This window comes from Triticum aestivum, chromosome 7A (assembly GCF_018294505.1).
Source record: "Triticum aestivum cultivar Chinese Spring chromosome 7A, IWGSC CS RefSeq v2.1, whole genome shotgun sequence".
Taxonomy (NCBI): domain Eukaryota; kingdom Viridiplantae; phylum Streptophyta; class Magnoliopsida; order Poales; family Poaceae; genus Triticum; species Triticum aestivum.
Genome location: NC_057812.1, coordinates 561,557,695 through 561,584,943, shown reverse-complemented (window position 1 = coordinate 561,584,943; position 27,249 = coordinate 561,557,695).

Sequence of the window (27,249 nt, the reverse complement as noted above, 5' to 3'; positions counted from 1 at the left end):
CCTCAGTAGCCCCCGAACCAGGCTTCAATGACGATGAGTCCGGCGCACAGATTTGTTCGGCATTGCAAGGCGGGTTCTTCTCCAAATCTTGTGTACCTGTAGGAATAATGTCCGATTTTTGTAATGCAGTCCTCCTCGGCTTCCATTCCCAATAATGGTCGTCTTCCACGTGTTCAAACAAATGCGAAAAGCCGGGGCGTTCTTACATCCACACCCCTAGCCGTATGAACGAGCCGCCTATTTAACGGGATGGGGATTTAGGTCCAAACCACATCTTCTCCTTTCCGCGAGTTATCATCACAGCGCTTCCAGCAAAGGTCTATTCCAACATGACCAGCCGTCACAGCTCCTCCGCTCGCCCCTCCGGTCCCAAACCCGGGGACTGGGAGAGTTGCACCATCCCGCATAGCAAGTTAGCGTGACTTTAGGTCAAGGGATTCCTCCCTTAGGCATACATGGTCCCGGTCCGAGCCGGTCTCGCCACCTATAATGGCGGAAAACAAGCGGAGAGCACCCCAATCCTTCTAAAGGAGAGCGGGTGTGCCTCGTCCCCTATCTAATAAGGGGACTGGGATTTCCAATTCACCCATTTCTCCGCGGGCTTCTGGAGTTCTACGGCCTCCAGCTGCACAATCTCACGCCCGCCTCCGTATTGCACATCGTGGGTTTCGTCGCCCTTTGCGAGCTATTTTTAGGCGTTGAGGCTCATTTCGTGATGTGGAAGAGGTTATTCTGCCTGGTGCCCAGTTCCGAAAAGGGGTCTATATATCAAGTGGGCGGAGCCGAAGTATGGCACATCGCCGGGACCGGATACTTATCTGGAACCCCAAAGAAGGCGTCCGAGGACTGGCCTTCGGAATGGTTTTACATAGATGATGTCCCGCTACCGGACCCTATCCGGGTCGGTCTCCCTGAGTTCAACAGTGCTCCATTGAAGAAACGCTTGAGCTGGCGTCCGCGGAGCTCTCAGAGAGAAAGTGACAGAGACGTCCTTTACCTGATGGGCCGGATAAGACTGTTCGCTCATTCCGGACTAACCATGATTGGAGTCATGGGCGCATGCATTATGCGGGGGGTGCAGCCGCTTCAATATAGAGGCCACCCCATGTGGGATTTCAACGAGGAGGATGACGCCACACGTTACGGTCGTAAGGGACCGGACTCAGCCGCCGCCTTAGTAAAGATCTTATCCTCTTTGTATAAGGGAGAAAAGGAGGAATTCCTCCGCGTCAATCCGCAGGCCGGATTCAGTATGTATGATCCTCCAAGTTGGGTAAGTGAACGATTGCACTTGCCCGTTTGTTTTATACTCCCATGGTTAGATAGGTAGTCTAACGACCTCAATGTAGGAACTGCGACAGGAGGTAAAGGACATAAGCAACCACCCTCCACAGCCCGAGGACCCAGAACAGTCCCTCGATCCGGACTCCAAAGAGGATCTGGACATATCGGTGGAGCTTATCGACGGGGTGTTCCATCAGTTAAGCAAGGACAATACCTTGGTAGCCATCACGGCCGATTACCCAGAGTTAATTCCGGCCTCCCAGGTGACAGAAACTGGAGTCTCATTCCCTTGAGAGAGATTGCACTCTCGCGTATTCCGGTGTTTCTGACGACAACCGTGTTTTGCAGGGGAGTTTTCCGAGGCAGGAGGCCGAACCTGCGGCGGCTAGCCAACGAGGGGCCACAGGGCCCCGTGAGGCAAAAAGGAACGAAGTCCGGACTGAGATGCCGGTGCAAAGGTATAGCGCACCCTCTGTTTCCCTGGTGTTATTCTGTCAGGGCGTATTAACGTTCGTGCTATCTTCAGAACGAAGAGACCTCGCCGGACTACATCCGGAGAGGTTGCCAATCGCGCTTCCACCAGCCAGGCTCCAACAGCTGGCCAGGAAGCGGAGGCGAGCACAAGGCGCGTACCGGATGCTCCTCCGACAGAGGATGAGGACAGGCTGTCTGCCACAAATTCTGAAGTGGAGAGTGCCATGAAACACAGGCGTCGCCGGACAGTTCTACGCGATGCTTGTTTCTCCCAAGAGGCTTTAGATGCCTTTAATTCGGGAGATGCGTACCTCCGTGCCGCTCAGAATGGTTTAGCCAGAGCCACGGAGCAGTATGTAAAAGACATACGGGTAAGAAAATTTTGGTCAAATATATATATACCTGTAGCCCCCGAGACTTGAAACAGTTAGAGCAACTGATTTAAGGATCTTTTAATTTGCAGGTTCTTACATAGAAGAATACTGTACTGTCCCAGGAGCTGGAAAAGTGCAAGGCTCAACTAGAAGCCGCACTAGCCGCAGCAGGGGAGTCCAAAGAGACCCCCTCAGGTAAGACACACTTCGAAAGATTAGTATTGTGCGGTGTGGGTGTAAATCTGACAAATCATATTGCAGATGGCGTCGGACTCGATCCGGACAAACAACAACTCTTACGCTAGCTAAAGGCCGGTGAGAGTATGTTGACAAGGGTGAGGCGAGAGAAGAATGATCTTCAGGATGCCAACACCAAGCTGGACGTCGAACTTAAAGATGTTCGTGGCCAGCTGTCGGACTCCATGAAGGATAATCAGCGGCTTCGACGCGGCATTTTTAGTAAGTGCTTGAACGAACTTTGAAAAAAGAGTTCGGTGAGGAAGTCGATTAACAGAGTAATGTCTGTAGGTATGCTCACAGGTCGTCCTGCAGAGGAGATGCCCGGTTCTACGGGTGACCTTCTTCCCGAACTCATGCAACTGCACGAGCGAATTCGGCAGGCGATGCGAGGTGTTGCCCAAGCCTTATGGCCTGCCCACTCCATGCCCGAGAGCCTTGGAGAGCTTGCGGAGAAGCTGAAGGGAGCTCGGCGGCGCTTCCGATTGTGGAAGATATCGGCCTGCCGACAAGGTGCTAGGGAAGCCTGGGCCATGGTGAAGACCCGCTTTATGAAGTTTGACCCAAACCACATGGCCGAGGTCGGACCAGTGGGGCCTGACGGGAAGGAGATCCCTGTGAGCTTAGTATACGGCCAAGTAGAGTTGGCCGCGAAGTATTCCCAGCAGGACTGTAAATTAGATAGCCTGTTAGATGGTATAGAAGAGGAATACAATCAGTCAGAATGACTATGTAATTTTGAATTGACATGTGTAATGCCTTCTAGCCGGATTGTAGATCGTTTGTCGTTGCCGACCTTTTCGCTTCAACCTCGGGACCTGACGGTCCAGTGGAGACCAGGCGTAGGGGTCATTAGTGCTTTATCAGACAAGTGTCCAACAGGTTATGTTATATTACATGGTTAGTAAGAAACATCTTCCAGAGAGAATAGTTCCGTTAGGGGTTCCTTTCGCTGGGAGGCATGCCCTAAAGTGCATGTCCGGACTGCGTAAAAAGACGCAGAAAAAAGCATCTGGGGGCTCATATAAAAAAAGAAAAAAGATCATCTTTTATCTCACCGACCGAATATTCCCTTAAGAACGCTAGCTTTCGGCTTCACCCAGTCTGAGGTACACATCCGGCTGACCCGGCAGTAACAATCGCAGAGGTGCTCCCTTTACCACCTAGCCGAACAATCGTGAACGTAGGGGTAAGCACAGGAGCCAGGCAACCCAGCTTGGCCAAAACTTAAGTCATATTGATGCATATAATGGTGAAGAAAAAGGTACATGCGGAAGTTTGATGCATGTGTTGGGCGTGAAGCCCGTATAAATAAGCTTCTGTTAAAGAAGCCCCCAGGTTTAATGAGCACGAGTGGCGCGTCACTAGATAAGCCTTTAAGGGCTATAAAAGGAAAGAGGGGAAGGAGAGAAATGTAAGACAGAAAAATGCAAAAAATGGACAGAGGAAGGAGACGAACCCAGAGTCCGGTGCTAGGCATAGAATCTTCGGAGACGGGTGGCATTCCACGGGTTCGGCTCGAGTCGGTTATCCGACGCATCTCGCAGGCGGTACGCCCCGCCAGTCAGGACTTGGTCGATTATGAATGGACCTTCCCACTTGGGCTTGAGTTTGTCCTTTTTCTTATCCGGCAGGCGTAGAACTAGTTCGCCAACATTGTAGTTTTTGGCCCGTACTTCTCTGCTTTGATATCTTCGGGCCTGCTGTTGATAAAATGCGGAACGGGCTTTTGCCATGTTACGCTCCTCCTCTAGGGCGTCCAAGTTGTCCTGCCGATCGAGCTCGGCTTCTCTTTCTTCGTACATGCACACTCTAGGTGAGTCATGAATTATGTCGCAGGCAGAATTGCCTCTGCGCCGTACACCATAAAAAATGGTGTGTATCTGGTGGTGCGATTTGGCGTGGTCCGCAGCCCCCATAGCACGCAGTCGAGCTCCTCAACCTAGTGCGTGCTAGATTCCTTGAGGGACCGCACTAGTCTAGGTTTAATGCCGCTCATGATAAGACCATTTGCACGTTCGACCTGGCCATTGGTTTGTGGGTGATAGACGGAAGCATAATCGACCTTGATGCCCATGTTTTTGCACCAGAGTTTTACCTCGTCGGCGGTAAAGTTTGTACCGTTATCGGTTATGATGCTGTGGGGGACGCCATAACGGTGTACAACCCCGGATATGAAGTCTATCACAGGTCCGGATTCGGCCGTTTTAACAGGCTTGACTTCTATCCATTTGGTGAATTTATCCACCATGAGCAGTAAGTATTTTTTCCTATCGGTCCCACCTTTAAGGGGTCCGACCATGTCAAGCCCCCAGACCACAAAAGGCCAGGTGATGGGTATAGTTTGGAGTGCGGTGGGTGGCATATGGCTTTGGTTGGCAAAAAGTTGGCAACCAGTGCATCGTTGGACTAAGTCCTGAGCGTCTGCCCGGGCCGTCGGCCAATAAAAGCCTGTACGGAAAGCCTTGCTAACAAGGGACCGAGCAGCAGCGTGGTGACCACCGAGTCCGGCATGAATTTCAGCCAGAAGGTTCCGCCCTTCCTCTTCGGAGATGCACCTTTGAAGGACTCCAGTAGTGCTTTTCTTATAAACCTCTCCCTCATGGACTCTATAGGCTTTAGATCACCGCACTATGCAGCGGGCCTCGTTTTGGTCCTCCGAGAGTTCCTGCCTAGTAAGGTAGGCTAGGAATGGTTCTGTCCACGGGGCGATGACCGCCATTATTACATGGGCTAAAGGTGTAATTTCATTGGCAGAGCCTCCAATTGTGTCAGATTGTTCGGCGTCGAGTGGTGCGGCTGGGTCCGGGCTGTTATTTGCGGGTTCCCCCTCCCATGGTATGAATGGTTTGAACAATCTTTCCAAAAAGATGTTGGGGGGACTGCATCGCGTTTTGCTCCGATGCGTGCCAGGACGTCTGCTGCTTGATTGTTTTCTCGGGCTATATGGTGAAACTCCAGCCCTTCGAACCGAGCTGACATTTTTAGGACGGCGTTGCGGCAAGCTGCCATTTTTGGGTCCTTGGCGTCGAAGTCTCCATTTATTTGGGATATCGCGAGGTTTGAATCCCCGCGTACCTCTAGGCGCTGGATACCCATGGATACTGCTATCCGGAGACCATGTAGGAGGGCCTCATATTCGGCTGCATTGTTGGAATCCATGTACATGATCTAGAGCACATATTGGACTGTGTCTCCTATGGGGGACGTCAGGACGACGCCAGCCCCCAGTCCGGCCAACATTTTGGAGCCGTCGAAATGCACAATCCAGTTTGAATATGTGCCGTACTCTTTAGGGAGCTCGGCCTCCATCCATTCTGCAACGAAGTCGGCCAAAACTTGCGATTTAATAGCTCGCCGTGGCTTATAGGTTATATCGAACGGGAGAAGCTCGATGGCCCATTTTGCAATCCGGCCCGTTGCGTCGCGGTTGTTGATAATATCGTTGAGTGGTACTTCCAAGGCTACTGTTATGGAACACTCTTGAAAGTAGTGTCGTAGCTTCCGGGATGCCATGAATACCGCATATGCAATCTTTTGATAATGCAGGTACCGTGATTTGCATGGAGTGAGGACAGTGGATACGTAGTAGACCGGCCTTTGAAGGGGGAATTTGTGTCCGTCCGTTTCCCGCTCGACAACGAGCACTGCGCTGACAACTTGATGTGTTGCTGCAATGTACAATAACATTGGTTCGCCGGTGTTCGGCGCGGCCAGGACTGGGTTTGTTGCCAATATGGCTTTTATTTCATAAATTCCGGCCATGGCGGCCTCCGTCCACTCGAAGTGTTCGGTGCATCGAAGGAGGCGATAGAGGGGTAGTGCCTTTTCTCCCAAGCGGGAGATGAAGCGGCTTAAAGCCACCACACATCCAGTTAATTTTTGTATTTGTTTGAGGTCCTTTGGGATATCCAATTGTGACAAAGCTTGGATCTTGGCTGGATTAGCTTCAATTCCTCTACCGGATACAATGAAGCCCAAGAGCTTTCCGGCTGGAACGCCGAAGACGCATTTTTCCAGGATGAGCTTGATGTCGTATTTTCGGAGGTTATTGAAAGTAAGCCTCAAGTCGTCTATTAGAGATTCGACATGTCTTGATTTGATGACCACATCATCCACGTACGCCTCCACTGTTTTGCCGATCTGATTTGCCAGACATGTCTGGATCATGCGTTGATATGTTGCGCCGGCATTTTTCAGCCCGAAGGGCATTGTGTTGAAGCAGAATGGGCCGTATGGTGTGATGAATGCTGTTGCAGCTTGTTCTGATTCTGCCATCTTGATTTGATGGTAACCGGAGTATGCGTCGAGGAAACACAACGAGTCGTGTCCTGCGGTGGCATCGATAATTTGATCGATACAGGGGAGGGGGAAGGGATCCTTTGGGCAAGCCTTGTTAAGGTCTTTAAAATCGACACACAGGCGCCAGGATTTGTCGTTCTTTGGTACCATCACCAAGTTTGCTAGCCAGTCTGGATGTTTTATGTCTCTAATGAATCCGGCCTCCAATAGCTTGGCTAGCTCCTCTCCCATAGCCTGTCTCTTGTGTTCGGAAAAACGCCGAAGGGCTTGTTTGACAGGTTTGAATCCTTTTAGGATATTTAAGCTGTGTTCGGCCAGCTTGCGTGGGATCCCTGGCATGTCTGAAGGGTGCCAGGCGAAAATGTCCCAGTTCTCGCGTGGGAACTCTCGCAGTGTGGCGTCTACATCATGGTTCAGTCGTGCCCCGATGGAAGCTGTTTTATTGGGGTCCGTTGGGTGGACCTGGAATTTGACTATTTCGTCAGCTGGCTTGAAGGATATGGATTTGGATCTCTTATCGAGTATCACATCATCCCTGTTAACCGTGGAGCGCAGCGCAGTCAGTTCCTCAGCCGCTAGGGCTTCGGGTAGTGCCTCAAGGGCTAATGCGGCCATCTTGTTTTCGGCGCAGAGTGCAACGTCCGGATCACTAGCTAGAGTGATAATTCCGTTCGGCCCGGGCATCTTAAGCTTCATGTACCCGTAATGGGGTATTGCTTGGATGATTGTGAATGCTTCCCGTCCCAGTAAAGCGTGATGTCCGCTCTTAAACGGGGCCACTTGAAACGTGACTTCTTCGGACCTGTAATTATCCGGCGTACCGAACACCACATCTAGTGTGATTTTTCCTGTGCAGCGCGCTTCCCGACTGGGGTTTATTCCTCCGAAGGTTGTGCTGCTTTGCTCGACGCGGCTCCAGTCTATTTCCATTTTTTGAAGGGTTTCCTCATAAATGAGGTTCAGTTCGCTGCCTCCATCCATGAGCACCTTGGTGAGGCGAAAGCCGTCCACTATGGGACTGAGAACCAATGCGGCTGGTGCTCGGGCTGTTCGGAATTTAGGTTCATCACTTGCCTTGAAGGTAATAGCAGTGTCGCTCCATGGATTTATTGTTGCATCTTGATAGACTTCGGCGAGCCTGCGGAGTGTTCTTTTTCGAACATTGTTTGATGCGAAAGTCTCGAAGACTGTGAGAACGGTACTGGTGTCCTCGGGCTGGCTTTCTGCGGCCTCCAGGATTAAGAGGTCCTCGCCAATTTTGGCCACCTGACGGAGTATCCAACATGCTCTGAGGCTATGAGTTGGTGTGGCGTCCTCTGTACTGTGAATTCTACAGGGTCCATCAAGCCACCTTTCTAGTACGGTTCCATGCCCTGTAGAGGGTTTTGGCTTTTTGGTGTTTATCCCGGGTGTCCTATGATGATGCACCCTCTTAGTTCGGACGGGATTACTATTCAAGGCCGGATTATCCCAAAATTTTATTTTGGTTTTCCAGGCGCTTTCCATCACACAGTATTTTTGTACTATGGATGCCAAGTCAGCGAAGCGTGTAATATCACGACGACTTACGGCATTAAGGATTCCCTCATTCGTGCAATTACTACAGAAAATTGAGATCGCGTCTTCCTCGCGGCAATCCTTTATCCTGTTCATAACCAGGAGGAATCTGGCCCAGTAATGATGTACTGTTTCCTCGGGCCTCTGCCTGATTTGGGAGAGATCGCTTATGTTCGGGTGGGTGGGTGTCGTTGAATCTGAAACCTCACCCAATCCAAGATTCGGAGGCCGAAGAGTTTCCGAACTCTGAAGTTCGGATTCTTGGATGTTGTCCAACGAATGTAGCCCATTGCCTGATCATAAGCTCACGTCTTGAGTTACATCCTCCCCTCCGCGGGTATCCGGCTTGGAGGGGTCGGGAATTCTGACGTAGCTAGTCCTTAAAATAGATGAATGGTCGCCGCACTGCGCCTCTACCACGGCAACATGGTGGGTGACTTGGGGAAAGTTAATTTCTCTTAGATCGGGTTTAAGCCCAACCTGGTCGTAATCCGTAGCGACCCCCAGGGCAGTGATGCGATCCAAGAGCTCATTTACGGAAGAGAGCTCCATTGGATCTAGCTGCTCGATGAGCTCCAAGCTGATGTGTAGGTTACATTTGATGACCCAAGAGGTCACCGTCGGCGCAACAGCCGAACAGACGGTCATGAGGAAACCACCTAGCCGGAGGGTCTGGCCAACAGCCAAGGCTCCCTTAGCAACGACGCCGTCTTTAAAGATGGGAAGAGGCATCCTTCCTGATTGTGACGGCACAGAGGAACTCTCAATGAAAGCACCAATGTCGGTGTCAAAACCGGCGGCTCTCGGGTAGGGGGTCCCGAACTGTGCGTCTAGGCCGGATGGTAACAGGAGACAGGGGACACTTTGTTTTACCCAGGTTTGGGCCCTCTTGATGGAGGTAATACCCTACTCCTGCTTGATTAATATTGATGATATGGGTAGTACAAGAGTAGATCTACCACGAGATCAAGGAGGCTAAACCCTAGAAGCTAGCCTGTGGTATGATTGTTGTGTATGGAGTTGATTGCCTACGGACTACAACCCTCCGGTTTATATAGACACCGGATAGGGTTAGGGTTACACAGAGTCGGTTACAATGGTAGGAGATCTTGAATATCCGCATCGCCAAGCTTGCCTTCCACGCCAAGGAAAGTCCCATCCGGACACGGGATGAAGTCTTCAATCTTGTATCTTCATAGTCCAGGAGTCCGGCTGAAGGTATAGTCCGGCTACCCGAACACCCCCTAATCCAGGACTCCCTCACTAATCCTTTCACAGGTGATGGAACATTACATCCCGATTTGCACCTAATCTATGTATATGAAGTTTGTAGATTATTTAAGCTTGCAGGTATGCCCAAGGATGTTATCAAGAAGAAGGTCTTCCCTTTATCTTTGAAGGGAAAGGCATTGACATGGCGTAGGCTATGTGATGATATGGGATCATGGAACTACAACCGATTGAAATTGGAATTTCATCAGAAGTTTTATCCTATGCATCTTGTTCGTCGTGATCATAATTATATATATAATTTTTGGCCTCGTGAAGGAGAAAGCATCACTCAAGCTTGGGGGAGGCTTAAGTCAATGTTATATTCATGCCCCAATCATGAGCTCTCAAGAGAAATAATTATTCAAAAAATTTATGCTTAGCTTTCTCTTGATAATCGCTCCATGCTCGATACTTCTTGTACTGGCTCTTTTATGATGAAGACTATTGAATTCAAATGGGATCTATTGGAAAGAATTAAACACAACTCTGAAGATTGGGATCTCAATGAAGGTAAGGAGTCAGGTATAACACCTAAGTTTGATTGTGTTAAGTCTTTTATGGAGACCGATGTTTTCTGTGAATTTAGCATTAAATATGGACTTTACTTTGAGATTTTAGCTTCTTTCTGTGAATCCTTTGCTACTCATGTTGATCTCCCTAAGGAGAAGTGGTTTAAATATAATCCTCCCATTGAAGTAAAAGTAGTTGCACCTATTAAAGTTGAAGAAAAGACTATCACTTATAATGATCCTGTTGTTCCTACTACTTATATTGAGAAACCACCTTTCCCTGTTGGAATAAAGGATCATGCAAAAGCTTCAACTATAGTTCGTAAGAGTAATACTAGAACACCTACTCCCTCTGAGCAAATTAAAGTTGAACCTACTATTGATATGGTTAAAGATCTCTTGGCCGATAATATCGATGGGCATGTTATTTACTTCCGTGATGAAGCTGCTAGAATTACTAGACGCGATACTAAAAATAAACATAGACCTGTTGTAGGCATGCCTGTTATTTCTGTTAAAATAGGAGATCATTGATATCATGGCTTATGTGATATGGGTTCTAGTGCAAGCAATACCTCATTCCTTATACAAAGCAATTATGCATGATATTGCACCTGCTGAGATAGAGGAAATTGATGTTACAATTAAGCTTGCCAATAGAGACACTATTTCACCAGTCGGGGTTATTAGAGATGTTGAAGTCTTGTGTGGTAAAGTTAAATATCCTTCTAATTTTCTTGTTCTTGGTTCCCCACAAGATAACTTTTGTCCCATTATATTTGGTAGACCCTTCTTGAATATTGGTAATGCTAGGATAGATTGCAAAAAGGATGTTGTTACTATTGGTTTGGGGGATATGTCTCATGAGTTTAATTTTGCTAAATTTCATAGACAACCCCATGATAAAGAATTGCCTAGTAAAGATGAAATAATTGGTCTTGCTTCTATTGCCGTGCCTCGTAATGATCCTTTAGAACAATATTTGCTCGACCATGAAAATGATATGTTTATGAATGAAAGAAGGGAAATAGATGAAGTATTCTTTAAATAGGGACCTATTTTGACACACAACTTGCTTGTTGAAATCCTAGCGATCCTCCTCCACCCAAGGGTGATCCCGTGTTTGAGCTTAAACCATTACCTGATACTCTTAAATATGCTTACATTGATGAGAAAAAGATATATCATGTTATTATAAGTGCTAACCTTTCAAAGCATGAAGAAAATAAATTATTGAAAACTCTGAAGAAGCACCATGCTGCTATTGGATATACTCTTGATGATCTTAAGGGCATTAGTCCCACTCTATGCCAACAGAAAATAAATTTGGATAAAGAAGCGAAACCGGTTATTGATCACCAACGACGGTTAAATCTTAAGATGAAATAAGTGGTAAGAAAAGAAATACTAAAACTTCTGGATGCAGGTATAATTTATCCCGTTGCTGATTGTCATTGGGTAAGTCCTGTCCATTGTGTCCCTAAGAAGGGAGGTATTATTGTTGTTCCTAATGATAAAGATGAATTGATCCCACAAAGAATTGTTACAGGTTATAGAATGGTAATTGATTTCCGCAAATTAAATAAAGCTACTAAAAAGGATCATTACCCTTTGCCTTTTATTGATCAAATGCTAGAAAGATTATCCAAAGATACACATTTTTGCTTTCTAGATGGTTATTCTGGTTTCTCTCAAATACCCGTGTCAAAAGAGGATCAAGAAAAGACAACTTCTACTTGCCCTTTCGGTACCTTCGCTTATAGACGTATGCCTTTTGGTTTATGCAATGCACCTGCTACCTTTCAAAGATGGATGACTGCTATATTCTCTGACTTCTGTGAAAAGATTGTTGAGGTTTTCATGGATGATTTCTTCGTATATGGAACTTCTTTTGATGATTGCTTAAGAAAACTTGACCGAGTTTTGTAGAGATGTGAAGAAACTAATCTTGTCTTGAATTGGGAGAAGTGCCACCTTATGGTTAATGAAGGTATTGTCTTGGGGCATAAAATTTTTGAAAGAGGTATTTAAGTTGATAAAGCTAAAGTTGATGCTATTGAAAAGATGTCGTGTCCTAAGGACATTAAAGGTATAAGAAGTTTCCTTGGCCATGCCAGTTTTTATAGGAGGTTCATTAAGGACTTCTCTAACATTTCTAGGCCTCTGACTAATCTCTTACAAAAATATGTTCCATTTATCTTTGATGATTGTGTAGAAGCATTTGAAATACTCAAGAAAGCCTTGATTTCTGCACCTATTGTTCAACCACCTGATTGGAGTTTACCCTTTGAAATTATGTGTGATGCTAGTGATTATGCTGTAGGGGTTCTTCAGGGGCAAAGAGTTGATAAGAAATTAAATGTTATCCAATATGCTAGTAAGACTCTAGACAGTGCCCAGAGAAATTATGCTACTACTGAAAAAGAATTTTTAGCATTTGTATTTGCTTGTGATAAGTTCAAACCTTATATTGTTGATTCTAAAGTAACCGTTCACACTGATCATGTTTCTATTAAATATCTTATGGAAAAGAAAGATTCTAAACCTAGACTTATTAGATAGGTTCTCTTGCTACAAGAATTTGATTTGCATATTATTGATAGAAAGGGAGCTGAGAACCCCATTGTAGACAACTTATCTAGGTTAGAGAATGTTCTTGATGACACACTACCTATTGATGATAGCTTTCCTGATGAACAATTAGCTGTCATAAATGCTTCTCGTACTGCTCCGTGGTATGCTGATTATGCTAATTATATTGTTGCTAAATTTATACCACCTAGTTTCACATACCAACAAAAGAAAAAGTTTTTCTATGATTTAAGGCATTACTTCTGGGATGACCCACACCTTTATAAAGGAGTAGATGGTGTTATTAGATGTTGTGTACCTAAGCATGAATAGGAATAGATCCTACGCAAGTGTCACCCCAAGGCTTATGGAGGACACCAAGCTGGAGACAGAAATGCACATAAGGTATTGCAATCCGGTTTTTATTAGCCTACTCTCTTCAAAGATGCCCGTAAGTTTGTCTTTTCTTGTGAAGAATGTAAAAGAATAGGTAATATTAGTATACATCAAGAAATTCCTATGAATTATTCACTTGTTATTGAAGCATTTGATGTTTGGGGCTTTAATTATATGGGACCATATCCTTCCTCTAATGGGTACACACATATTTTAGTTGCTATTGATTATGTTACTAAGTGGGTAGAAGCTATTTCAACTAGTAGTGCTGATCATAACACCTCTATTAAGATGCTTAAAGAAGTTATTTTTCCGAGGTTTGGAGTCCCTATATACTTAATGACTGATGGTGGTTCACATTTTATTCATGGTGCTTTTCGTAAAATTCTTGCTAAGTATGATGTTAATCATAGAATTGCATCTCCATATCATCCGCAGTCTAGTGGTCAAGTAGAACTAATTAATAGAGAGCTTAAGTTATTGGGCCATTAACAGACTGGTAACAGATCTAGAAAGAATTGGTCCAAGAAACTTGATGATGCATTATGGGCCTATAGAACTGCATATAAAAATCCTATGGGTATGTCTCCGTATAAAATGGTTTATGGAAAAGCATGTCACTTACCGCTCGAACTAGAACATCAGGCATATTGGGCCATTAAAGAGCTCAATTATGATTTCAATGTTGCCGTTGAGAAGAGGCCTTTTGACATTAGCTCACTTGATGAATGGAGAACCCAGGCCTATGAGAATGCCAAACTATTTAAGGAAAAAGTTAAAAGATGGCATGACAAAAGGATACAAAAACGTGAGTTTAATGTAGGTGATTATGTATTGCTATACAACTCTCGTCTAAGATTTTTTGCAGGAAAACTCCTCTCTAAATGGGAAGGTCCTTACATCATCGACGAGGTCTATCGTTCCAGTGCCATAAAAATCAACAACTTCGAATGCACAAATCCGAGAGTGGTGAATGTTCAAAGAATCAAACATTATATCTCAGGCAATCCTATAAATGTTGAAACTAATGTTATCGAAACCGAAACCCCGGAGGAATACATAAAGGAGACTTTCCAGAATGTTTCAGATTCCGGAAAGGAATAGGTATGAGGTACGGTAAGTAAACCGACTCCAAAACGGTTCTAATAGCAAATTTTCTCCGGGAAGGACACGAGGTGTCCACGAGGGTGGAGGGCGAGCCCCCTGCCTCGTGGGCACCCCGTGTGCTCTCTAGACTCTATTTTCTTGCATGATACTTCTTTTAGTCAGTTAAAATTCATTATATAATATCCCGAATGTTTTGACCACCGTATCACGCAAATATCTCCTGTTTTTGTTTCAAGCTGTCTTCTGCCAGGGTTGTCAAGGCCAGGCATCATGGCGTCTCCCTCCTCCAACCATGAGGGCAATGATGCTTGGCTAATGAAGATAGAGCTGAAGAGAGAAGAACCCGGGGAGATCAACAAGGATGATGGGATCAAGAAGGCTATGGGAGATCAAGTTCCGGCAGTAGAAGACGAAGACATCCTTCAACCTCATCACAATCTCCTTACCCAAACTGAGATTGAAGCTTTCAAGATGATTGAGTTAGCTCACATTCAAAACAAGTATCTCACAAGTGAAAATATTTTGTTGAAGGAGCATATCATCGCTCTCAAGGGCATCATCCGCAAATTGGAGGATCTCCTACGCTCGATGTGCGACTATCCATCATCGCCATCATCTTCTTCACCAACAAAGAAGAACTGAGCATCTGGTATGGGCACTCCCCTTGGCATCTTCCAAGCTTGGGGAGTGCCCCGGTATCGTATCACCATCACACTTTTATATTTACCGTTTTTCTTAGTTCGATCCTTTTGGTAATATCTTGATCTAGTAGAATAAAGTTTTAGTATGATCTAGTTTTGAGTTTTCCTTTATGATCCTTCTATGTAATCGAGTCCATGAGCTATATATAATAAAGATTAGTGTTGAGTCAAGGGCTTTGCCATCTTGCTATGATCTTGAGGGTACAGAAATAAAAGAGAAGAGAAAGAATAAAAAGAAATGAAGAGATCATATGGATCTTATGGAGAGTAATGACTTCACATATAAAAAGTATGACGAATAAAAGTTGTTGACAGTTGACAAACATAGTCATCATTGCAATTAATAGGAAGTAATAAAGAAAGAGAGGTCTTCACATATAAATATACTATCTTGGACATATTTTATGATTGTGAGCACTCATTAAAATATGACATGCTAAAGAGTTGATGTTGGACAAGGAAGACAACTTAATGGCTTATGTTTTCTTACGTCCGAAATAAATTATATTGTCATGGATCATTCAACATGTTGATCTTGACTTTCCCTCTCATGCTAGCCAAATTCTTTGCACCTAGTAGAGATACTGCTTGTACTTCCAAATATCCTTAAACCCAGTTTTGCCATAAGAGTCCACCATATCTACCTATGGATTGAGTAAGATCCTTCAAGTAAGTTGTCATCATTGCAAGCAATAAAAATTTCTCTCTAAATATGTATTACTTATTAGTGTGGAGAAAATAAGCTTTGTACGATCTTGTGATGTGGAAGAAATAAAAGCGACAGACTGCATAATAAAGGTCCATATCACAAGTGGCAATATAAAGAGTGACATTCTTTCGCATTAGGATTTTGTGCATTCCACCATAAAGCACATGACAACCTCTGCTTCCCTCTGCGAAGGGCCTATCTTTTATTCTTGTCTATTACTTCATACAAGAGTCATGGTGATCTTCACCTTCCCTTTTTTACATTTTATCCTTTGGCAAGCACAATGTGTTGGAAAGATCCAGATATATATAGCTAATTGGATGTGAGTTTTCATGAATTATTATTGTTGACATTACCCTTGAGGTAAAAGGTTGGGAGGCAAAACTATAAGCCCCTATCTTTCTCTGTGTCCTATTAAAACTTCATACCCATAAATATTGCGTGAGTGTTAGCAATTGTGAAAGACTAAATGATAGTTGAGTATGTGGACTTGCTGAAAAGATCTTATATTGACTCTTTCTGACGTTATGATAAATTGCAATTGCTTCAATGACTGAGATTATAGTTTGCTAGTTTTCAATGAAGTTTTTGACTCATACTTGAAATTGTGATTGAATTGTTACTTTAGCATAAGAAATCATATGACAATTAATATATATATATATATATATATATATATATATATATATATATATATGTTGCGGTCCTAAGAATGATCATGATGCCCTCATGTCCATATTTTATTTTATCGACACCTCTATCTCTAAACATGTGGACATATTTTTCGATCTCGGCTTGCGCTTAAGGACAAGCAAGGTCTAAGCTTGGGGGAGTTGATACGTCTGTTTTGCATCATGCTTTTATATCAATATTTATTGCATTATGGGCTGTTATTACACAATATGTCACAATACTTATGCCTATTCTCTCTTATTTTACAAGGTTTACATGAAGAAGGAGAATGCCAACAGCTGGACTTCTGGGCTGGAAGAGGAGAAAATATTAGAGTTCTATTCTGATCATCTCCAAAAGTCCTGAAATTTCACGCGAGCACGTTTCAGAATATATAAAAAAAATTGGGTGAAAGAAGTACCATAGGGGGGCCACCCACCATCCACGAGGGTGGGGGGCGCCCTACCCCCTAGGCACGCCCCACTGCCTCGTGGGCCCCCTGGCAGCCCTTTGATGCCCATATTTGGCTATATGGAGTCTTTCGTCCTGGAAAAAAATCATAAGCTAGCTCACGGGACAAAACTCCACCGCCACGAGGCGGAACCTTGGCAGAACCAATATAGGGCTCCGGCGGAGCTGTTCTGCCGGGGAAACTCCCCTCTGGGAGGGGGAAATCATCACCATCGTCATCATCATTGATCCTCTCATCGGGAGGGGGTCAATCTCCATCAACATCTTCACCAGCACCATCTCCTCTCAAACCCTAGTTCATCTCTTGTATCCAATCTTTGTCCCAGAACCTCATATTGGTACATGTGGGTTGCTAGTAGTATTGATTACTCTTTGTAGTTGATGCTAGTTGGTTTATTCGGTGGAAGATGATATGTTCAGATCCTTTATGCATATTAATACCCCTCTGATTATGAACATGAATATGCTTTATGAGTAGTTGCGTTTGTTCCTGAGGACATGGGAGAAGTCTTGCTATAAGTAGTCATGTGAATTTGGTATTCGTTCGATATTTTGATGATATGTATGTTGTCTTTCCTCCAGTGGTCTCATGTGAACGTCGACTACATGACACTTCACCATTATTTAGGCCTAGAGGAAGGCATTATGAAGTAATAAGTAGATGCTAGGTTGCTAGAGTGACAGAAACTTAAACCCTAGTTTATGAGTTGCTTCGTAAGGGGCTGATTTGGATCCATATGTTTCATGCTATGGTTAGGTTTACCTTAATACTTCTTTTGTAGTTGGGGATGCTTACAAGGGGGGTTAATGATAAATGGGATGCTTGTCCAAGGAAGGGTAGTACCCAAGCACCGGTCCACCCACATATCAAATTATCAAAGTACCGAACGTGAATCATGTGAACGTGATGAAAACTAGCTTGATGATAATTCCCATGTGCCCCCGGGAGCGCTTTCCTTTATATAAGTGTCGGGACCCCGATTCCAAGTCACATCGATCTAGCCGGTAACACCTCATATCACTTTGCGGCCTCACGCACGGTATTCCCACGGGTGTCGCCTTACCTTGGCCCGGGACCGTTTGCGCCTTTTGGCTCACGTATATGATTGTGTCGCTAGCATCCATATGACAGAGAACCTGGGCCGACATGGCTAGTCGTGAACCCAAAGCGGCACTAACCTATGGGGACAGGCATACATGATTCACATCGAGCATGTCGGTCAGCAGCATGTGAATCCGGGTTGTAGCACTGGGCTAACAGGACTCCGGGGAACCCGTGCTGTAGCAGGCTAGGCAGGACTCCAGATGTCACCACGGGACATTTCCCCGAAGGGACAGACACAGGAACGAAGTGAAACACATGCCGGCCAGTCAAGTGTCCTGAGCAGTAGTGCTGGGCTAGCAGGACTCTGGTGAACCGGGCTGTAGCGGACTACTATGGCTCAAGGAAGCACTAGACTACATTTCCCCATAAGAGAGGCTGCCAAGGATAAACAACTAGATTGTCAGATCCCACACATAGCAATACACGTCACACGTACGCATAACATGCAAGTATGTGCTGTACAACATGGCATCACAACATAACGCAACGCATATAGATAAAGGCCCAGAAGAGCCACATAGCATTAAATACAAACAGGGGTCTCATGACCCATCATTCAGAGCATACAAGCAACAAGCGGAAGCATTACATGTCTGAGTACAGTCAACTACAAAATAAAAAGGCTGAGAAGCCTGACTATCTACAAGACCCTCCCAAGGGTACAAGATCGTAGCTGAGGTAACAAGCTACTCGTCGAAGTCCAAGCGGTACTACTAGTGAGACAGATGTCTCACCCGCAAAACATAAATAAAGCAAACATGAGTACAAAGGTACTCAGCAAGACTTACATCAGATCCTATCATGCATGCATTTGTATCAAGAAGGTAATGTGGGGTTTAGTTGCAGCTAGCCATCTTTGACTCAGTGGCTATCCTGTTCTACGACAACGAGAAACATCTTTGAGATGAGGCAGCACGCACGAGTCCACTAATCACCACATCAATACACTACTATGGATTCATCCCCATCTCCTTATGAGAAGGCCATCCATAGTACTCACACTTGTCTTGAGCATTTTAGATTATCCACTTTAAGTTGTCTATGTACCACGTAAGCATCCAAGAAGTCCATAACCAAGGACACGACTATTCGAATAGATCATGATAACCCTGCAGGGGTGTACTTCTTCACACACGCTCTCACCACTTATCACCATGTACACATCATGTATCTCGGCAACCTTCAAGCGGAAGCCTGGCGAGGGTGTCGGGCATGACCTGACTAACCACACAAGACTCTAGTCCAGGTTTATCGCCTATTCGGGTTCCATCCGCAAGCAGATCCGGCCGGGGTTTCGCTCACGGCCCCAAACGATGTGTACAGGGTTCCCGAGCCCACCATCCGGTTGCCACTCGGTACACCGGGCCACGTGTGCCTAGTCTATCCTAAGTCCACCCTGTCGGGTGCCACTCGGTAGAAAAATAGCACTACCTACAAACACCAGAAACTATTTGCAACTCCTGGACAGAGATTAAGACGGTTAATAAGTCGAGAGAGCTTGGAGCGCCCGGAGCCCAATGTGTGGTAGTAGCTAATCATTGGACAACTTACACAGCACTCAGTTCTTAAGGACGGTCCCAATGAGACAACCCACCATGTACTCCTACATGGCCTCTCACCGGTACCTTTACCAAATCGTGTTCACACGCTTAACTCTCAGCACCGGAACATATCGTAACACTCCAATTCATTCCCGATGAATAAGACCTGACATACTCTAAGCAATAGCAGGCAAAGCATGGTAGGAACACAACATGGCTCAATCAACTCCTACACATGCTAGTGGGTTTTAACTATTTACTGTGGCAATGACAGGTCATGCAGAGGAATGGGTTCAACTACCGCAGCATAAAGTAGCAGTTGAATCGTTGTTGTCCTAATGCAATAAATGAGAGCAGGAGCGAGAGAGTAGGATTGTATCAGAATGAACAAGGGTGGTTGCTTGCCTGGTAGATCAACAGGGGGGCACTACTCCTCTGACAGGTACTCTGGATCAGCCTCCGGAGCAGGACCTATCGAGAAGGAACGGTGTCGATAATCAAACACAAGCATATGCAACAATATGATGCATGATCATGGCATGAATATGTGATGCTGATTGAGCTAATGCAACTAGCTTTTATTTGGATGAAATCCATTTGAACCAAAGATTCAAATGCATCTCCAAAATAAGCTCTTTATATAAGCCATTTTAGTGTTTCACTTATACAGTAGGTATAAGTTGGTTTGACATGCATGAAACTGGTATAGATGGATAGATTGAATTTTTCTGATAATTTTTCATATATAAATTATTTCAATCTGAGCTACGGTTGAATTTATATGAATTTTTGAAGTTTATAGCATTTTTTGGAATTTCCTAATTTAATTAAAACCAGAAAAGAAATAATTGCGTGAGCAAGTCAACATCGCCGACTGGTCAAACCTGACATGTGGGGTCCACACGTCAGTGACACGGGTTAAACAGGGGGGGGGGGTTATTTCTAATCTAATTAACAGATTAGGGCGTCGGGGCCCACTGTCAGTGTCACAGAGGGGGGTTAATTAGCGGGGTTGACCCGGTTTTGATCAGCGACTAGTCGCCAGCGAGGGCGAACGCGGCGTAGGGGCTCGGGATCGCCGTTCCGGCGACCAACTGGGTGGCAGAGGCCACGGGCGAGGAGCCAGGGCTCATCCGCGTCGTTTGGAGAAAGCGGGAGAGGCGGAGGTGGCCGGAGCTCGTCGGAAACAAGCTCGAGGCGGCGGCCGGAGGTCGGCCGGGTGCGCGCGGGTGCTGCAGGGCATGGCAGGAGCTGCGGGCGGCGGCGTTGGCCTTCTAGGAGGCTGCTGAGCACGGTGGCAGGTGCAGGCACGGGCTGCGGTGGCTCTGGCCACAACGGCGAGGAGCTGCGGCGGTGATGGCTTCGGCCATAGTGGTAACGACGGCTACGACGCGGGAACGGGGGAGAGAAGAGAGGGGAAACGGGAGATGCTCACGGCGATCACGCGGAGCAACACAGCGGGCTCGGGGGAGACCTGGTGACGGTGAACCGACGGCGGCGGACGGCAGAGCCCGAGGAGGAAGACGATGGCGATGGCGGCGATGCAGGCCGTCCGAAGGTGCGTGGCTTGACGGAGAGGAAGACGGAGACGTGGCGGAGCATCTGGGCACGAAGCAAGGGCGAGGCCGTGACGGTGGGCGCGGCAACGGCGAGCAGTGGCGACGGCGGCGCTCGGGCGTTCGCAGGAGAGAGCGAGAGAAGCGGGGAGGAGGACTGGAGAGAGCGAGAGAGGCCTGGGGGGGTTGCGTGGCGTCGTTCGCGGCGTCCATGGCGTCGAGGAAGAGGCCAGGCAGGTAGCTCGCGTGGCGCGCGGAGCATGCGCGCGCGTCGGGCACGCGCCCGTCCTCCTGGAAGGAGGAAGACGATAGGGGAGGGGGCCAGGTGGGCTGGGCTGGCCAACTGGGCCGGCCAGGCCGCACAGTGCTGGGCCAGCACGGGAGCTGGCCGCAGGTAAGTTTCTTTTCTATTTTTGTTTGTTTTCTATTTTCTGACATTTGTTTTGATTTAATGCTGGGCCAGCATGGGAGCTGGCTGCAGGTAAGTTTCTTTTCTATTTTTGTTTTGTTTTCTATTTTCTGACATTTGTTTTGATTTAATAAAAATACTAAATCATTTATTTCCTTGTGCCAATTTTTGCAGGAGCTAGTGGTATTATACCAGAGCTCCTCATCAACTAGCACAATTTTTGGACAATATTGTATATATATAACAATATATAACCAAAGTAAATCATTACTGCATTACAAATGCCCAAAATAAATACTTATGGGCTCCTAAAAATATTGGTTTGATTTTTATCTCTGTCCAATATTTTCAGAGAGCAACATGAACATTTTCTTGGACCTTCTTGGAGCAATTTTTATCTGGGTCATTTCCAGAAATAATTTCTGAGGGCTTCACAAATCCCCATTTCAAATTTAAATGGAATTCAAACATGATGCACAATGACTAGCTAGTCTAGGCCATACCAGAACTAGGGACGTGACAATAAGAGTTTTTCCAGGCTTGTCCTTTGCTACAAAAAGGATTGGGCCATCTTGCTGCACCTTATTTACTTTTATTACTTGCTACCCGTTACAAATTGCCTTATCACAAAACTATCTGTTACCGATAATTTCAGTGCTTGCAGAGAATACCTTACTGAAAACTGCTTATCATTTCCTTCTACTCCTCGTTGGGTTCGACACTCTTACTTATCGAAAGGACTACGATAGATCCCCTATACTTGTGGGTGATCCTACCGACGATCGAATCTCGGGCAAGTAACATACCGATGACAAAGGGAATGACATATGTTGTTATGTCGTTTAACCGATAAAGATCTTCGAAGAATATGTAGGAACCAATATGAGCATCCAGGTTCCACTATTGGTTATTGACCGGAGATGTGTCTCGGTCATGTCTACATAGTTCTCGAACCTGTAGGGTCCGCTGCTACCTCTTGAGCACTGCGTTGGATTTCCTCGAAGAGGAAAGGATGATGCAGCAAAGTAGCGTAAGTATTTCCCTCAGTTTTTGAGAACCAAGGTATCAATCCAGTAGGAGGCTACGGTTGAGTCCCTCGCACCTGCACAAAGCAAATAGCTCCTCGCAACCAACGCGATAAGGGATTGTCAATCCCTTCGCGGTCACTTACGAGAGTGAGATCTGATAGATATGATAAGATAATATTTTTGGTATTTTTATGATAAAGATGCAAAGTAAAATAAAAGCAAAGTAAATAACTAAGTATTGGAAGATTAATATGATGAAGATAGACCCGGGGGGCATAGGTTTCACTAGTGGCTTCTCTCAAGAGCATAGGTATTTTACAGTGCGTGAACGAATTACTGTTGAGCTATTGACAGAATTGAGCATAGTTATGAGAATATCTAGGTATGATCATGTATATAGGCATCACGTCCAAGACAAGTAGACCGACTCCTGCCTGCATCTACTACTATTACTCCACTCATCGACCGCTATCCAGCATGCATCTAGAGTATTAAGTTCATGAAAACAGAGTAACGCCTTAAGCAAGATGACATGATGTAGAGGGATAAACTCATGCAATATGATGAAAACCCCATATTGTTATCCTCGATGACAACAATACAATACATGCCTTGCTTCCCCTACAGTCACTAGGAAAGGACACCGCAAGATTGAACCCAAAGCTAAGCACTTCTCCCATTGCAAGAAAGATCAATCTAGTAGGCCAAACCAAACTGATAATTCGAAGAGACTTGCAAAGATAACCAATCATACATAAAAGAATTTAGAGAAGATTCAAATATTGTTCATAGATAGACTTGATCATAAACCCACAATTCATCGATCTCAACAAACACACCACAAAAAGAAGATTACATCGAATAGATCTCCACAAGAGAGGGGGAGAACATTGTATTGAGACCCAAAAAGAGAGAAGAAGCCATCTAGCTAATAACTATGGACCCGTAGGTCTGAGGTGAACTACTCACACTTCATCGGAGGGGCTATGGTGTTGATGTAGAAGCCCCCCGTGATAGATGCCCCCTCCGCGGAGCTCCGGAACAGGCCCCAAGATGGGATCTCGTGGATACAGAAAGTTACGACGGTGGAATTAGGGTTTTGGCTCCGTCTTTGATCGTATGGGGGTATGTAGGTATATATAGGAGGAAGGAGTACGTCGGTGGAGCAACAGGGGGCCCACGAGGGTGGAGGGCACGCCTGGGTGGTAGGCGCGCCCCCCTACCTCGTGGCCTCCTCCTTTGTTTCTTGACGTAGGGTCCAAGTCTCCTGGATCATGGTCAGTGAGAAAATCACGTTCCCGAAGGTTTCAATCCGTTTGGACTCATTTGATATTCCTTTTCTTCAAAATCCTAAAATAAGCAAAAAAAAATAGCAATTCTGGGCTGGGCCTCCGGTTAATAGGTTAGTCTCAAAAATAATATAAAAGTGGATAATAAAGCCCAATAATGTCCAAAACAGTAGATAATATAGCATGGAGCAATCAAAAATTATAGATACGTTGGAGACGTATCAAGCATCCCCAAGCTTAATTCCTTCTCGTCCTCGATTAGGTAAATGATAAAAACAAAATTTTTGATGCGGAGTGCTACTTGGCATAATTTTAATGTAATTCTTCTTAATTGTGGTATGAATATTCAGATCCTAGAGATTCAAGATAAAAGTTCATATTGACATAAAAATAATAATACTTCAAGCATACTAACTAAGCAATTATGTCTTCTCAAAATAACATGTCCAAAGAAAGTACATCCCTACAAAATCATATAGTTTAGTCATGCTCCATTTTCGTCACACAAGAATGCTCTCATACGAAAACGCACACACGCATCGACAATCTTGACGAAACCGCTCCCGCACTCCGCTCCGCTCCCGCTGCCGGCCACTCCGGCCCGCGGCGGCCACCAGCCCCGTCGCTGCCCGCTCAGGCACCGGCGCCACCTCGTCAGTCCATGGGTCGCTCCCGCGCCCGTTCCCATTCCTCCTTGCGCTCCTCTTTGGCGGGCAGCGCGGGATGGGGCACGCCCGCCTCCGTGCCTGACCCTGCTCGGTCTGGCGGTCCATCCGCTGCGCCGGTCGCTGCCACGTTCCTGCGCCGGTTAGCGCCAGATCCGGCTGCTGCGCCGCGTATTCTGCTCTGGGGCGAGGGATCCAGCGCGGCCGCCCCATCCTGCCCGGCAGATCTGGCCGTGCCACCCCAAATGGGGCGTCCTCGCCTCAAATCTATTGTGGTTGCTCCTCCCTCCCCTGCCAGCGCTTCCGTTTCGGGCATGGACGGTGGATGGACAACCGGCTCGTCCCGGAAGAAGCGGCGTTGCTCCTCCGATCCGGCGGTCCATGCCTCGCCCCAGCGCGCGCAGGTTCATACCCACCGACGGTCACCCCATTCCGACCTAGGCCGGCTCGCCTTCTTAAAGAGCTTCGATGACCTCTGCTTCCGGTGCCTCAGCACACGCCACCGCCGCAAAGATTGCAGAGATCCCTTTCGCTGCATCATTTGCAAGCGTCAGGGACACTCCGGCAAGCAGTGCCCAGAGAACCCAAGAAACAGAGGCCGGGGCGGCTCTGCCAAAGAGCGGCTCGGCCCCCGGCAGCCCCCCAAGTCAATCCACAGCCGCATCCGCTTCCCCACACCCCCCTCCTCCACCACCCCACTCACCGCCTGTCGCCACGACATCCAGCGGCCGCGTCTCCCACGTCGACCCTTCGAGTCGCCCCCGTTCAAGCAACAAGGTCATCGTCTCCTTGCCAACCATGGACCATGCCGTCTTCGTCCTCCGTCACCACGCTGTCACCCTCACTGCTGTCGGTGGGAAGGGCATCACCAACCCATTCATGGTGGGGCAGGCCATCGAGGAGCAGGTGCGCGTCTCGCTGCACCTGATGCGGGTCATGGAGCATGACCCCGAGGACTTCTTCATCCACTTCGACCTACCGGCGCTGAGAGACAACGCAGTGGCCTGCGGCTTCGCCATGGTGGACGGCATCTGCTTCAACATTGCTCCCTGGCACGACAATGACCACACCGCGCTCCTGAAGCTCAACCTGCACGTTTGGGTCGTCATCGAGAAGCCACCGATGCACTTTTGGTCCATCGAGGGCGCCGAGGAGGCCCTGGGTGACCTCTACGTCGTCGATCGCCTCGACAGCCGCACCTACGAGCGCGATCACACGAGGATGTTTGCCTGCTGGGTGTGGGTTTGGGATGTCGCTCACATCCCGACCAAACGCACCCTGTGGGAGACCAAGCGTGGCGCCGGGTGGGTGGTAGAGATGCTTGGCTACTCGCCGCCCGATCGCAAGGTGGCCCCTCCTCCAAACATCAAGCGCTATGACCTGCTGATCCACGTCGACCGCGTCGAAGATTGGGTGCCCTCCTACTCGCCGCGCTCCTCCCACTCCGGCCAGAGCGGGCTGCCCTCCTCAGACTCGGACGATGGCTCCCCCCTCCCCCGCACCGACCCAGGAGTCTGGTACAGGGGCGTGGAAGACGGCAAGGGGCGCGGCCGCCTGCAGGCCCCGAGGGTGGAGTCGTCTGGCTGTCATGGCCTGGCTCTCCACGGACAGCGCCGCGACCATGACGACGACGGGAGCCATGGCGGTGGGCGGCGCTCCTGGAAGGACACCCTGCTGGGCAGGGGCCACGCCTCCATTGACAAGACGCCAGCGGCGGCTGCCTCCTTGTCCAGACGCAGGAGTCGCACCCCTTCGCCGCGTCACCGCGGCGGCACGCAGTGTGGCCGCAATCTGGAGCGGCGCCATGAGAAGCGCTCCAACAATCTCGCCGCCTCCGGCGCCACCCTGCCCCTGCCGCTACGCCCCATGACCCCGCCTCTGCCTCCACCCTGCGCCGTCGACCCCATCGCCGACTTCTTCGCCAAGGCCAAGCAGCCACTCGAGACACCCCCCAGAGTTGACTGCATGCAGTTCGAGCTTGACGCCACGATCGAGGCCACGCTCTCCACGCCACTCATCTTCACCGCACCGAACCCGCCCCTCGCCCTTCAAGTGTAGCCTTCTTCCTCGACGCTGGAGGTGCAGCTGGGCGGGGTTACTCGACGATTCAGTGACATGGTGATCGCGCCAGAGGAGAATGCTTTCCCGAACCACGCCCTCTTCATCGACCCGCCATCGCCAATCGTCAAGACGCCCCCTCCGCGCAAGTCTGCACCACCCATGTTTCAGACAAGGGCCCCCTCCGCCCCTGTGCGTCAGATTGCCAGGCAGGCGATGATGAACTGCTCGATCCCGGTGGCCGAGCGCGCCGCATTCCGCATCGTTCGGGAGCTGGGGATGTTGGGGCCAAAGGACAGGATGACCCCGGAGGCCGCTGAAGCGCTCGTTTGCCTTTTCAAGGAGCCCCTGACCATCAACGACATCGCCTGCATTGCAAAGCTCACTCGCCTATACGAGGCGTCCCTCCTTGTAGCTGTAGGCCTTGCGGGACTTGACAGAGCTGCCATTGATGGCCAGTAGTTCATATGTTAGTAGTCTTCGTTAGTAGTAGTCTTCGAGGGTGGTTGACCTTCTGTTAGTTAGAGTTAGGATCTAGTTTTCCGATGATGCCCTGTAATTGTAGCTGTGGTTCGTCGTGTAGCTGGGGCCGGCGAGAGTTGGGGCCTATTGGTGGTCACCGGCGCCCCCTGGTAGATTGGCAGTGTACCCGTGTTTCAGTATCATCAATTCAGTAAACCCTTTGGAGAAACTATGGTGTCCCCATGATTGAAAACCTCTGTCCAATTCTCTCTTGGAATGTTCGGGGCCTGAATTCGCCAGCAAGAAGAGCCGCCGTCGCTGAAATTGCTGTTTGTCATCGCCTTGGTATTCTATGTCTACAAGAAACAAAAATCTCCACCTGGACTGCTGATTTGGCCAAAGAAGTTGGAGGTGCAAAGCTCATAGACTGTGTTGTGCTGCCTGCTCTAGAGACTAGAGGAGGTGCTGCCATCTTCTGGGACCCTGATGTTGTGGAGATC